The 14,876-nt window shown below is 46.4% G+C and overlaps 1 long non-coding RNA gene across 1 annotated transcript; it reads left to right on the forward strand.

The window, feature by feature from the left end:
* The first annotated feature begins 1,205 nt into the window (after positions 1–1,205).
* On the forward strand, positions 1,206–2,426 carry LOC140597282 (uncharacterized). The gene is made up of 2 exons (XR_011999145.1): positions 1,206–1,291; positions 2,228–2,426. It is a non-coding gene; the product is annotated as an uncharacterized lncRNA (long non-coding RNA).
* The last annotated feature ends 12,450 nt before the right edge of the window (positions 2,427–14,876 follow it).

A 14,876-nucleotide genomic window follows, 5' to 3' on the forward strand; every position in this document is an offset into this window, starting at 1 on the left:
CACCACCCTAATCCAAACCATTAATACTTTCCAATTAAAGAACTCACGCATCATCAAGTTCTATACAATTCCTAGAGAAGCCCGTGTCTGTCGTGTTCCTTCCTCCTAAGCCCCCAGGGTTCCCTACAAATGAGAATAGAAAGGGGAATGTTCTGGGCCCCTGGGCGGCTCAGTGGTTGAGCGTCTCTGCCTTCGGCTCAGGTCGTGATCCCGGGGCCCTGGGATCGAGTCCAACAGGGAGCCTGCTTCTCCCTCTGCCTGTGTCTCTGTCCCTCTCTCTGTCTCATGAATGAACAAACACAATCTTTAAAAATGCGGAGGGGGGGTGGAGAGAGAATGTCCTCCCACGGTATCGAAATAAGATCTGGACCACTGCTGCCGGCCTCCAAAGTCCTAGCGAAGCGCCCTCCCCCTCGCCCCCGCCCCCGGCCTCGACCCCGACCCCGACCCCGCGCACACCGGTGCCCTTTCTGCAGCGCCCCCCGCAGGGACCCAGCCCCGGGTACCGCCTCTGGGTGAAGTGCTTTCCCCCGGGCTCGCAGAGCTCAGAGCCGCCTCTCGCCCCGCCCCAGGTCTCAGCTCGCAGGCCAGGTCAGGCTCCCTTCTCCCCGCCTCAGCCCCCAGCTCGGTTCCGTCCCGGCGCCGCCGACTCGCAGCTGTGCACGCGGGCTGTAAACCGAGCCCCAGCTCGCCCCGGGCGGAGCGATGGCGGCCCGCAGCGGCCCCGGCCGGGAATTCAGAGACCGAACGGGGTCCAGGCGGACCCAGCTCGCAGGACCGTCCAGCAGGCGCCCGGCCGCTCGGACAGACACCCCCGCCCCGCCCCGCCCCGCGGCGCCGGGCAGGCGGCGAGCGAACCCCTCCAGGGGCTGCCGCCGCGCTCACCTCACACGTGCGGCCGGAGCAGGCGTGTGGCCGGTGCCGGAGCCGGAGCGGGCCTACGTTCCACGGCGCCGCTTCCGCTTCCTCCACTCGCCCCGCCCCCCAGCCCCGCCTTTTCCTTCTTCCGCCGCGGACCCGGGGTTAAAGGCTAGGAATCAGCCAGGAAAACGGAACTTAGGCATTTCTATTGGTCCGCTCCTATGACCTCATCTATGGGCGCCACGCGTCAGTTTTGGCCCTTAAAAGGACCCGTCGGGCGATCGCGTATCGGCGGCCCCGGAAAGTGACGCTATTAACTCTGTAGCTCCCAGGCCGGGGGAAAGAGCGCGGCTTCTCGCCCAGGGTTGACGTGCTGTCGGCGGCGCCTGGCACTAACACCAAAATAGACTTTCTTCGAGTGCGTTCATTTGTATCCTCTCTTGGCAGCCTAGCGTGGAGGATAAAAGGGATATCTCGGAAGTCAGTTTGAATGTTAATGCTTTTTTTTGTTTGTTTCATTTGCTAGCTGTGTGGCTTTGGGCAAACGACCGTGCTCCTCTGAGCGTTGGTCACCAGGTCAATAAAACAGGGATCGCTAAGTGGTAAGGGCACTTATCGGGGACGCCTCCGCGGCTCAGGTCCTGATCCTGGGGTCCCGCATCGGGCTCCCCGCATGGAGCCTGCTTCTCCCTCTGCCTGTGTCTCTGCCTGTGTGTCGCTCATGAATAGATAGATGATAGATAGATAGATGATAGATAGATAGATGATAGATAGATAGATGATAGATAGATAGATAGATAGATAGATAGATGATAGAAAGGGAAGAAAGTGCTTGTCACCGTGAGCGATGGTGGTAAGCGCCTAGGGAACCTCATTTTTTACGTCTGGTCATTTCTCCAGGTTGCTGTTGTCCCATTTTCCAGCCCAGGTAATGAGACTGTGGTGAGGCTACCATCCCCCTCTATACAGACACCCCAGACTTGGTTCGGATGCCCGCCGTTGGATTTAGGGCCCACCGGGATAATACGGGGTGATGACATCTGCAGGCCCTCTCTTGACACCTGCACAGATCTCCCGCCTAAGGTCCCTTTCGCAGGTTGTAGGGGTTGGGACACTAGCCTGTCTTTTGACCACCTGGAAAGTTGAGGGATTGGGCCGTGGTCAGGAGTGTGGTGAGCAGTCAGGGTTTACTGTCTCGGGAGGCCACATCGTTTCATGCCCCTGAGGGCGTTAGGCTGGAGACTGGTCATCACTAGGCTTCCTGCATCCTGCGGGCTGGCTCCCCTCACTACCCTCAGGCACCCATCCCACTACCCAGCACACAGATGTCTACTAAGTACTTGTTGTTTGCCTTAACTGTTGTAAGTACGTTTGCAAGTCCCGTAAGAACAGGGATGCTTGGGGGCTCAGTGGTTGAGCGTCTGCCTTTGGCTCAGGCCCTGAGATGGAATCCCTCATCCGGCTCCCTGCGAAGAACCTGCTTCTTCCTCTCCCTGTGTCTCTGCTTCTCCCTGCATCTCTCATGAATAAATGAATAAAATCTTAAAAAAAAAAAAAAAAAGAGAGAGAGATACACCATACCACATAATACCTGGAATACCTGGAAGTGATATAGGGATATGCTTTTCTCTCTCTCTCTTTTTTTTTTCTTTTTTTAACATTTTTATTTATTTATTTGAGAGCCCAAGATAGCACAAGCTGGGGGAGGGGCAGACTCTCTGCTCAGCGGGGAGATACTTTTTCTTTTCAAGGCCCCACATAGGAGCACCCCATATCCTCCCAGACACGCCCATGTAAATTTTAAACATATATTATCAAGCCCTACTGTTCATTTGTCTTTTCACCAGGGAGAGAAGAAAAAAAAATCACATACCTAAGTCATAGATTATTATTAGTAATGTGATTTATAGAGTCATTTGTGCTGCCAAAAACTGAATTTTTTTTTGTTTGGAATGAGTGGAAAGTGTCTCCTGGTTGTGCGGAATAGCTACAACAACAACAAAAAGCTTATCTTGTAATTTTGCAGTTAACAAAGTTAAGACCATTAATTAATTCTTCAAGGATCTAATGGTCTAAATGTTAAGCATTAGGAATATGTGTATTTCTAGAAGCATACAGTGCTCTTCTTAAATGATACAGCACACAACTTAATCAGAGCAGCTAGACTTGTACACATCTAAGAGGTGTAATTAAGAGGACTGGCATTGGAATCAAATGACTCTGGCTGTAGGGCCATGGACAAGATAGTTAATCTCCATGAATTTCAGTTTCTGCATATATAAAATAGGAATAGTAGCGCTTATCTTTTGGGGTTGCCACATGTCTCAAAAATAATAACCGTAAATTTATTAACCAGCAGTAAATGTTGAGCGATGCATAGCTTGAGAGAAGAGAAAGAGAGAACCAAGCTGTATCCACTGGAAAATGCTTTTAGGGGCAAGTAATGGAAATTTCACCTATTAATGGTTTAAGCATTAATTCTTCACAAAGCAGAAATTGTAAAGGTAGTTTCCTGACTCAGTGACACGATGATGTCATCAAAGACTCAAGCTCTCATTGTTTCCGGGCTCCACTATCCTCAGTGTGTTGACTTCTAATGTTCACACTTGTTGCTTTTATTTCTTTTCTTTTCTTTCCCCTCTGTACCTGTTGATCACCCTGCCCCGGTCCTCCCACCATGTCCTCTGCACTCTGGCAACCACCAATCTGTTCTTTCGATGAGTTTCAATTTTTTTTTAGATACTACATAAAAGAGAAAGCATACAGAATTTGTTTTTCTCTGACGTATTTCACTGTTGCTTTCTGAGGCCAGGGTACTCAGTTACAAGAATTATTTTTTATTAAAAAAATATTTATTTATTCATGAGAGACACAGAGAAAGGCAGAGACATAGACAGAGGGAGAAGCAGGCTCCCTGCAGGGGGCCTGATGTGGGACACGATCCCGGGATCTCAGATCACGCCCTGAGCCTAAGACACTCGACCACTGAGCCAACCCAGGCATCCCAGTTACAAGATTTATATCAGAGTTTAGGACTAGGAGAATGGGGAAAGGGATGAAATTCACCGTTTCCACCCAATAGAACTCTGTCCTTTTATCCCAGATGGAAATGACCTAGCAGGACTTCTATTTCAGTGCCTGGAGCTGGGTTACAAGGCCACCCTGAGAATCAGAAGACCATCAAACATAATGTTAATCATGGCATTTGCATTTAATTATTTTTTCAGTACTCTGGTAAAATTAAAGGTCACTTGGCAAATATGCTTCCATCTCACAGTAGAGATTTAATCTGCAATTTAAACTAATCTGTTTTAAAACTTAAAATAACTGCAGTAAGCTAAAACTTAAAATACTTGTAGTATTCAAGGTGGCGGATCTCAATCTTGGCCACACGTCAGAATCACCTGTAGCGTAAAACAAAACAAAACAGTAATGCTGATTTAATTAGTCTGAAGTGGGGCCTGGGCATCGTGGATTTGGAACATTTCCCACACTACCATGTAGCTAAAACTAGAGCCACTTGTTTAAAGAATGGATTTCTAGTTGTTGATTTGATTTTCTAGTTAACTGAGGATTAAACCTTAGAACTCCTTTTGTGCCACCAGAATTAAAGAATTAAATGTATAATACACTTGTCTCTGTAAGTAGAATGTCTTGGACATAACTATATCTTTCTTTGCTGCTTGAGGTCTCTATTAGTTATTTAATGTTAAGATATATTGAAAATCATTTAAATTTGAAATACATACTTTCAAATGTATTCTGAAAAATGTTTGCTTTTTTTTTTCAATTCCTCATGATTTTGTGCAATCTTTCTTTTTCATAAAAATAAAGTGTTAGGTGTTAGCTCCCACACATCTCCCCTTTCCTAAAATCAGTTCTTTAGAGTTCTAATTAATGGATTTTTAACTAATTGGTGTTGTTTCTCTGTTTCCCAAATGTGTAAGCAGGGATAAAGGGCATGTTATTGATATAAAGCATAAGTGAGATTTTGGCAAAGATCGAGTTTTATTTTCAGGGCCTATTAGAATCACAAATCCATGGAAACGGGGCAGTTGCCAACACATTTTCTTTTAGTAAAAAAGAACTGCTTCTGAGTAAGGTGGATTATGTTTTCCAATACCATAAATTCGCTAAAAAGTGTACTAGTATAGTCTAAACATTAATTGCACATTCGTAATGTCCTGGTTGCCATCTCGTAAATACAAAATCATTCTTGGTCCCAATTTAATTTCTCTGGTTTCATGGTTAGGAGCAGCAGAAAAATAACCTGACCAAAATGAAAGTTTATCTGACTGTGGTATAAAGTACCACTTTTAATGAAAGACTATGTCAGCATGTGATGGAGAAATAAAAAACAAAATTAATTAATGTAATCTAAAGCCCACAAAGTATCATTTATATGGAGAGCACTTACAATGCACTAGGGTTTTATAAAACAAAACTCCAGCAACATGCACCAGCTTTGGGTTTAAACTAGAATGAGAATAATTAACATGTTTTTAAGATTCTGTTTAAATCTGTTTATAAGCTTGATAAGAGGTGTTTCCTTTAGAAATTAGTGACTGGTGGGGCGTGGCTCACTCGTCCTGGGTGGCTCAATCAGTTAAGCGTCTGCCTTCAGTTCAGGTCATGATCTCAGGGTCCTGGGATCGAGCCCCGTGTCAGGGGTCCCTGTCAGAGGGAGCCTGTTTCTCCCTCTCCTTCCTCACCCCTGCTCGTGCGTGCTCTCTCTCTCTCAAATAAATAAATAAAATCTTTTTAAAAAGAGAGAGAAATTAGTGACTAGTTTTAGCCTCTGATTTCCTTGATTTATGAGCAATAAAGACTTGATAACCAAGCATATTGATAATTATACATTTTCTAATTGTTCTCTCCATTTAACTTTTTAGAATGATAGAAAGTTTACGTCAGGAATTACAGTGATGATCTAATTCTACCTACCCAAATTTCCTCCTCCTTTTGAGATAAAGAAAAAATTAACCAACTGGCCTAAACCCATGATGCCAGGTTGAATGCTCTAGGAAGCAGATGCCAAGATAGAAAAGTTAGGAGGCCAAGAAATTTATCAGCGGAAAAGCCTACAAGGGACAAGAAGAAAGGGAACAGCAATAAGTGGGAAGAGCCTCAGACCACTGTGCAGACCTGACACCCGCAAAGGGTCCTTAAGGAAGGACCAAGGATGTGGTGGGTAGATGCTCAGACTGTAATAGAGCTCTGAGGAAGTCTGAGCCATCACAGGGCTCCAGAGCAAAGAGTGCCCATCAAAGGAGACAGAAATGTGTAGGAACGGCCCAGCTCCAGTACCCCTCTGCACTCAGCCATTGTTTGGGCAACCGAGGGAGAGCATGGCCTCCGTGTGAATGCTGTGGTACAGCCTGAAACTAGGAAACTAGGGCTTCTGGAGGCTGCCAGCTAACCACACCTCTCCACGTAGGTGCTCTCCTGAAAGGAGACCAGAGAAGTCCACTCCCATGGCTGCCAGGGTCTCCCCCTTGCATGGCACAGACATACATCTCCATCCATGTTAGGGGAGTAGCCCCCCTATTGCTCCTCCAGCTCTCTTCTCCTAGCGGGGAAAGCTAGAGGAGGCAGATTAGTGAGGGGGAGTATAATCTTCTTGGGGCTGCAACAGATACTCATCATCTCCTCTACTCCTTCAGCTACTATCTTGGCAAGTCTTGGTGGCTTCCCTGCCTCTGCCTTAGCCCTTACTCACGGGGTCAGAGAGCCTGGGAATCATACCTTTCTAAGGTGAGAGTTGCTACACAGGTCCATTTACAGTTATGTGGGGACTGAGGAGAACTGAGAGGCACCTAAGTGGATCCCCTGGGCTACACTGGTCCCTCTAGCCCCATTGTATAAAAGCAACCTTACCTCCATCTAATGATCAGAATTAATAGTTCTGCCAACATGATGACTCCTCTTCTCACTATTGGTCCTGGACACAAGGAGTCCAATATGTCCAGATGGCATCCATAGTTCAGTGGGACTCTGGCTCTGTCTCCTGGCAAGACTGCATTCTCTCTGGGGATAAGGGCCTCTAATCCCACAGAGCCCAAAGTCTTAGAGGCAGGAGATACAAATCCTACCAGAGTTTCACTGAGAACAATGTAAGTGAGGCCATTCTTGCTTCTACCCCTTAGTTCCCAGACCCGTCTAGTCTTCTTGCAGCACCATCAAGAGATCTCAGATGTGCATTTGGTCATTCTGCATTGCAGAGGAGAGCTCCCCATGTTTGTGGATCATGGACTCCAAGCTGGTGCTTCATCTGTGCCTTCAACAGGCCACTGTGATACTCTATCAGGCTGACTGCCTCTGGATGGTATAGTGTGTAATATGACTCATAAATCACATGTCCTTTTCTGATTTGAAGCACCTCCCCTGGTCACATGCCGTGTTAGGCAGGGTTCTGTACCTATGGACCACGTGCTTCATGAGCTTTTAGAGAGTGATGCTGGCAGAAGCTCTGTGCACAGGAAAGGCCAGCCCGCACTTGGAATAGGCCTCTGTTCCTATGAAGTGAAACCGGCAGCCATTCTGGAATGAAAGGAACCCAATGTCATCAATTTGCCACCAGGTGGCCTGTTGGTCTCTTGGAAACAATGCCATGGCGGGGCTCATCATTGGTTCTGGCAGGTTCCACGTTCAGAGGAAGCAGGAGCTGGGTTGGCGTTGACAAGTGGAAGTCATGCTGTTGGGCTCCTGTGTAGCCTCCATCTCTGACATTATGGCCACTCCATTCATGCACCCATCATGCTAGGTCTAGAGTACCAATGCTAAGAACTACTGTCAGCTGGCTGAGACATTTTGTCAACTTAGCTGTTCAATGTTCAAGGTGGATGCCTTTTGATGGGTATTAATGTGTGAAATGTGCACATTTTGTGTCCATTCCCATATGTCCATCTATCCACATGCTTTTACCCTGGACCTTTTTATTTCCCATTCATTGTCCTTTTCCTTCCAGGCTCTGGCCAGCTGGTTGGGCCACTGGCCAATGATTAGGAATGGCTATATCTTCTCATCTTGAGACACTTTTCTTTCTCCATAAAGTGGATGACCAGGTACACTGCCTACCCTTTAAAAAGATTTTCCTGTCTCCACCTAGAAGAGGCTGTAATGCTGCTGTCCGGTTTCAGTCTCCACCCACAAACTGAGCCAATTCCTCTGTAAACTGTGCTTGGGTTTTCTCCTCCTCCTTCAGCTGTTTAGATGGCGCCCTACTATCAGACGCTGGATGAGAGCCCGGGAGGGAGACTGATACAATCATGTGGGTGACATGGAGGTCTGTGCTCCCTGTTCATGCAGCTAGCTCGTGCCCTCTGGTCTTACTGGGGCTCAGTTCCTGATGTATCATTTCTATCTTACATTGTTAGGTCCATCTGGCTTTGTGAGTTCACAGGCAAGACAGAACGGGCTCTTGATGAGTAGACGTGGACGGGTGCTCATTGGTATGCCATAGCCCAGCATTCTGTCTCCATTAGGGCTCAGTAACATGCCAGAGGCCCTTTTCTGAGATGTGTGTAATTCTCCATCGCAGATGGCATGACCTTGAGCCAGAACCCCAAGGTCCTGTGATGTGATCTTCTTAATTGGGTTAACACAAACTCTACACTGCATTTTTCTCACCACTGACATCTCCATACCACAGGGTCTACCAGATGACCTGGTATAGGTGGGAAAATGCCTTCATTACAGTTTGCACATGCTGTGCGGCTCTTTCATGACCCAGGCCCTACTTAGAGCTGGAACCCTGCACCGGAGCAGGGCTCCTACAGGTGGAACTTGTGGCCTCCAGAACCTGCCAGGCACTGGACTTTTACTTTGTAATAGGAAATACAAGATACAACAATGTGTCCTTACCATGGAGGGGACTTACTGACATATCCCTGACCTTAAAAATGTGTACTTTCTTCTTTTTAGTCCTTGCTTTTAGGATTCCCAAAGGCTTTACTGAAGTGGTTTGTCCCTGAATCTTTATAGGATTTGTCTTCTACCTCCTAGACCACATGTTCCTCAGCAAGGTCTCTAGCATACTAGCCATATATTTATTTTATTGATGTGATGGATCAATGTGATGTTCTTCAGGTTGTCCAGATGGTCCAGATCTCTTCGGACTATATTAAGACAGGAGGTGGGCGAGCTAACATAGCCCTGGAACAGAACTGTAAATGAATACTGTTGTTCATTCCAACGAATGTGAACTGCTTCTGATCCTACTTTCATCTTTTTTTTTTTCTCATCCTATTTTACCATCTGCTATGGCAAACTCAGGCATTTCACCTTTGCTCTCCAGGCTTTGGAAAGCCACACAGCAATGTGTTTGCCCCATTCCCCGGGGTCCTTGCCAGGGTGTTAAATCCCACATCCCGAGACAGTGACTCCAAGTCCATGTTTCCCTGCTTGTTCACTTTTACCTTCCAACCCCTTGGTCACCCTCATAATCCACTCTCTGTCTTCTCCTCTGCTCCTGACAGTATAGGCTGGTCAATTCTTGCAGGTCTTCTGGGGCATGCTCTCTTTTCTCCATCATCAGGCCCAGCATGTCCCCAAGTTGGTTATGCTGGGATTTAACTGTTACTGGCCTGCCAGCCAGAAGGAACAGCTGGGGCAGCTCCAGGAGGTAGGCTATGGGGAGGGGAGAAGGTATTACCTTGTAGGGAGAGGTGTCTGCAGTGTCTTCCCTGTACTAGTCAAGTCTAACTTTTAATTAGAAGGTGTAGACCACCTTTGTGAGTTACCAAAGAGGCCTCTGGCTCTCCCACTAGCCTTTAACTACCTAACTGCTTCTACTTTCTCATTATCACTCTGCAGGGAATCCTCCAACTCCACTATCCTTAAATACATTTTACTCGCTTCACTTTCAAATGCCTGATCCACTGGATTGGCATTTCCACTCTACCAGATGTCCCCCTGGTCATCAGTGGTGATTTCTTTCTTTCTTTTTTTGGGGGGGGGGCAACCATTTCATGCCAAAGACTAGCTGTGTCTCACGTACCACTTGGATTATGATCCTCGTTTCAGGCCATGGTGAATAATCCAGTCTCAAACCCATATTAGTGCCAGCTTTCTGGAGTCATTCCTAGTACTATTTGTGTTATTTCAAGTTTTCTGGGAAGCAAAAGCAAAGACGGAGCTAGAAATGTAAGAGGTTTGTGCAGAGAATATACAGGAGAGTGGGAACAGGGTAAGTGCCCTGGGGAACCTCCAACTGCAATGTGGGAAGGATGGATTGGAGGCAAGAGACCCAAAGAAAGGCTGAGAAAGTTTCTGCCAGGGTGGAGGGCAGCCCCAAAGCAAAGTGTCCCACTTTGGGGCACTTTGGAAGAACCCTGGCTGGGCAGGAGTATGACCCTTGCAACCTGGCCATGCTCTGAGCCTGGCTTGCAGTAGCCCTGGGGGACTGTGGCCTTGGTTTGCATATCACAGTGGACCTTGAAGGTGTGAGAACTGAAGGCTTTCAGTCAACCAATCAAGCCTCTTACCCCTCATGGCAGACTCACTCTTGTTGGGGAGATGGTCCACTTTCTGCCTGCCTCAGTCATATGATTAGTTCAGTGGCAAAACCAGGACACTAGGGTTTGAGAAGACTAATCCTTAGCTCTTCTTATATTTTCTTAAACAAGATTCATTTCTGCCATATATTCTTCAATGAATTATCTAGTATTTAGCAATTCAAAGCAATAGGCCCTCAAAAAACCTCCTTAGACAATAAATAATATAAATTATTGAATAAAAATACCTTGAGACATTGAAAGTAGAAGTCAGATTTAGGGGAGCTACAAAATTCAGGGTTTGTTTTATTATATCTTTTTTGAGAGTTAGTATCAGTAAGGCAGGGTGCTTTTGGTTTCTGCCTACAAGACAGAGACAGTAACATAACAATCACAAATTTTAAATTTGATGGCCAAGAACTTCATATATATCAATATCTGTTTTTTAAAACATCAGTGTATCATTTCAGAAGAATTTGCCACATGAGAGCCAGGAATTGTCTTGTTTGCTATCACATCTCCAGGACCTAGAATATTGTCTGGCACATATTTGGTTGGCATAGTATTTGCTAAATAAGTGTGGCTAAACTATAAATTCCTAAATGTAGAGACCACAATCATTGTATTCACTGGCACAGAGTAAGAACTTACACCAACAAATTTAGCAACTATATTTATTCGGAGGCTACTCCATCATACTGTTCTAGGCACTAGGGATCTATTAGTCAACAAAACTAAGATTCCCTGCCAATAAACATCAGACAGTAATAAGCAAGAGCTAAGTGCGCTGTAGGATATGTTACATGTACTACCTTAAAAAGAATAGAGCCGAGTAAGGGGACAGCCAGGTTGGGTGGATGGATTGCAGTAGTAAATACAGTGGTCAGAGTAGGTCTCGTTGAGGAGAGATCTGAGGGAAGACTTGGGAGTTCTGGAAGAGGAGCTCTCCAGGAAGAGGAAAGGAGACAAGGACAAGAGACACAAGGAAATGACACAAGGACAAAGGACACAAGACAGGAGTTGTCAGCACACATGACCAGTGTCTTTGAGGAAGAGGGAGGAGGCCAGTGTGGCTGGCGTCAGCTAAGGGAAAATTATAGCAGGACACACAGTTGGAAAAAGAATGGAGGCACTTGGCAGAGAGTGAAAGGATTTTTAGGCCATTTTAAGGACTTTGGGTTTTAGAATGAAAAGAGGAGCCATCTTAGGGTTATGAGCAATGGAGAAAAATGACCTGACTTATAAGAAAATAATAAACTTTATAGAATTAATAAATATGTGAAGTAGATACGATCATCTGAATATATATATAGAACCCATCCCATTATAGGATGGGTTCTAGGAAACACAATGTAAGGATATATATTTTTCTGATTTTTCCTGATAGTCACATTCTTGATATCTAGGGAGCTGCTGGTCCTAAGCCACCGTATGATTCCCACTTTCAACAGTGGCAGGAGGAATTGCTGGCCAAACACGTAATCTTGATGAACTTCTGGATACCACTTGTTAGTTCTAGAGCATTTTTAATATTTATTACATCACTCAAATTATCCTGACAATTCTATGTGAAGGTATTAGATCACAAATATATTACAAACAGAAAAACAGGAGTTCACAGAGGTGATATCTATCTATGTATCTATCTCTCCCATAGTCACACTGTCAATAAATGGCAGAGTGTGAATTACCTCCTCATCTAGTGTTTATAGGGCTGCATTCTAGGTCTGAAAGATGTGAAGTGGTTTATCTTCCCTATGCAGGGCTTATAGTCCAGGTGAGAGGCCAGGATAGAAATAAACAAAAATGTGGTATACGTCAGAATAAAGAAGTAGAAGCAATGTGTCAAAGGCATGGTGTGTTTAGCAAAAACGTCCAGAAAAGGGGGTGATGGTTGTAATGGTTGGTGGTCTTAGATACGCTGAAATGGGTTTGGGGTGGGCAGCGTTCACGTGGTAGGAATGGTGCCAGCAAATGCTTGGGGGTTACGATGAACACTGTATCCCCTAGGAATGGGTAAGTAGACAAAAACAGCTGGAATCTCCATTTTGCGTGGGAGTTATAGGAAATAGAATTACAGTAGGTAGAAAAAAAGCCATGTTATACAGAGTCCCAGGCCACAGACTAAGGACCATTTGTACTTTATCCACGGGAAGTTGCCAGGAATATCTGATCAGAGGTGGTGATGTTTGCAGTTTTTTTTTTAACCTCTTTGAACTTTTTAAGAAAGCTCAATATAACAAGACTGTCCCAAAAATGGTTTAGTGAGGTTAAACATGACAGGCAGTGTCTTAAGAGTGAGTGCCTCCAGAAGGCAACCACAAAACAAAGATTCAAGTGAAAATAACTGATTTTGGACGGGTTGCCAGGAAATTGCTGTATGGGGCAGGGGCAGAGAAGAAAAGAAGGCTGCCAACATAGCATTCCTTGTCAAACTATTTGCCACGGCAGGTAACCAGAGGATAATCTTGTTGGGGACATACACATCAGTAGTTTCCCACCCAAGGGGTGCTGAAGTTGGGGTGCTTATACCTGAGCTCCGACTAGTTGTTGGTTGAGACATGCTCCAGAGAGTGGAGGCTTTAGATCCCCAGCACTCAGCCCACCATAAGGGCAACACGATGTCATCTGGGAGCTTCAAGAGAAACCCTTAAAGATGCATCTGCTGGCAAGGGTTGGGGGGAGGGAATGGACAGTGTGCATTGAAGAGGTGAGGGTGGCAGGTATGGACCCACCAGGCAGGAGTAACCAAGGATTATTTCAGTCCCCTGAGCAGAGAGTGACATGGGTCCAGACCAATGTGCCGACAGCAGGGAGTGCAAAGAAGGAAACAGTTTTAAGAGCTTTCATAAAGGAAGAATTACAAGCTTGGTCTTACAGATTCTTGCCTTATAAGGTGACAAGTGACTCTAGCCACTTAATGACTTTGGAATTAAACTTTGAGAAACGTCGGCCTGGCCCTATATGCCTTCTTCCTAATACATCTGGGAAAATAAGTATTCATAGGACTAATTTAAAAATACCTGTAAAAAAAAACCCTGTAAATTACACGTATTAGGACAGGACCTGGAGAAAGAGGTGATAACACTCACAAACACACCCAGGGGAGAGTAGTGGAACATGAGACCCTATTCCAGACTTGCTCATTTTAGCTGCTCTGCCTTTTTCATGGGGACAAAAGAAAAAATAATGAAGGAATAATGCGAATCAAGGAACATTACCTAGGAATAAGTGAGTTTTTTTTTTTTTTTTTTTAAGTAAGTTAAGTAGAACCTAACAGTGAGCTCAAATATTTCAAGCAGGAGCTTTTGAGAAAACTCACCAAAGTCTGAAAATGGAAGCATTGGAGAATAATTTACTATGCATTAATTCAGCCTCATTCTCATGGCTATCACTAAAAGAATGAGAGGCATTTCCCCCTTCTATCACCAGCATGCTCCTTAGCAGGACAGACTTAAAAGAAGAAAGAAAGAAAAAAAGAAAAAGAGAGAAATAGCCAGGATCCTAGAAGAATGGAGCAGAAGTAGAGGGAAATCACTGCAGGTGTTAGGAGGACAGAATGAACAGGGAGTAGAAAGGGGGGTGGAGGTGGGGTCAGGGCGGATGTCGGTTCTGGAATGTGGGGGATGCAAGGTGGAGCAGAAAGACCTGCCTCTGAAGGTCATGGGGCTCCACGAACTGGCATTTCCTTGGCAATCACAATGAACTAAACTAGAGCCCCCAGAGGACTCTGTGCTCCATGATCAAGGGAGGGGTGTCCAAACCCAGCTCAAAGGATCCACTACCTCCGGTGAGTGGGAGTGTAGCCAAACCAATCTGATTTAAAAAGAAAAAAAAAAAAAAAAAAAAGCTGATTCTTGCAGCAAATTCACACCTGCAGCAGAAGAAATAACTAAGACATTACCTTTCTTTTCCTTTTTTTTTTCTGTTTGCTTTGGTGAAATGAGGCCCCGGGGAGCCCCGTTTTGGGATTCACGTGGGTGGGGGGCAGCAGGTGACGTGTTGCCGAGTTTGGGGTCGGCCCGTCTGCACGCCTCTTCCCAGCCCCTCGGCCTGCACGGGCCCCTCGGAGCGGAGGCCGGGGAGCGAGGGAAGCCAAGCGAGGAGGGCACGCGGGCCAGGCCGAGCGGGAGCGGGAGGCGCCCGGGAGGCTTCTGGAAGGCGCGCGGAGGGGAAACGCAGAGGGCGCGGGGGCAGCAGAGGCGGCTGCGGGGCCGCGGGGCCTCCGGCTCAGCAGGCGCCTGCCCGGCTCAGGGCTCGGCCCGGTCCTCGGCCGCAGCGAAGCCCCGCGAGCGCCCCTGCGCGCACCTGCTGCCCACGCGCCCCCGCGCAGGTGCCCTGGCCCCGGGCCTCCCGCCCACGCGTCACTTATGGAGGGACAGGGACAGATTTAAGGCCACATTTAAAGGAATGCGCAAACGCGGAACTACCGTTTGCTCGTACTCTCCCGTTTCATTTAACGAAGGCTCCACGTTCCGTTTTGGTGGGAGGGTCCTGGCCATGGAGAGACGCACTTTTGAA

This window comes from Vulpes vulpes, unplaced genomic scaffold (genome assembly GCF_048418805.1).
Source record: "Vulpes vulpes isolate BD-2025 unplaced genomic scaffold, VulVul3 u000000648, whole genome shotgun sequence".
In the NCBI taxonomy this organism is placed as follows: Eukaryota; Metazoa; Chordata; class Mammalia; order Carnivora; family Canidae; genus Vulpes; species Vulpes vulpes.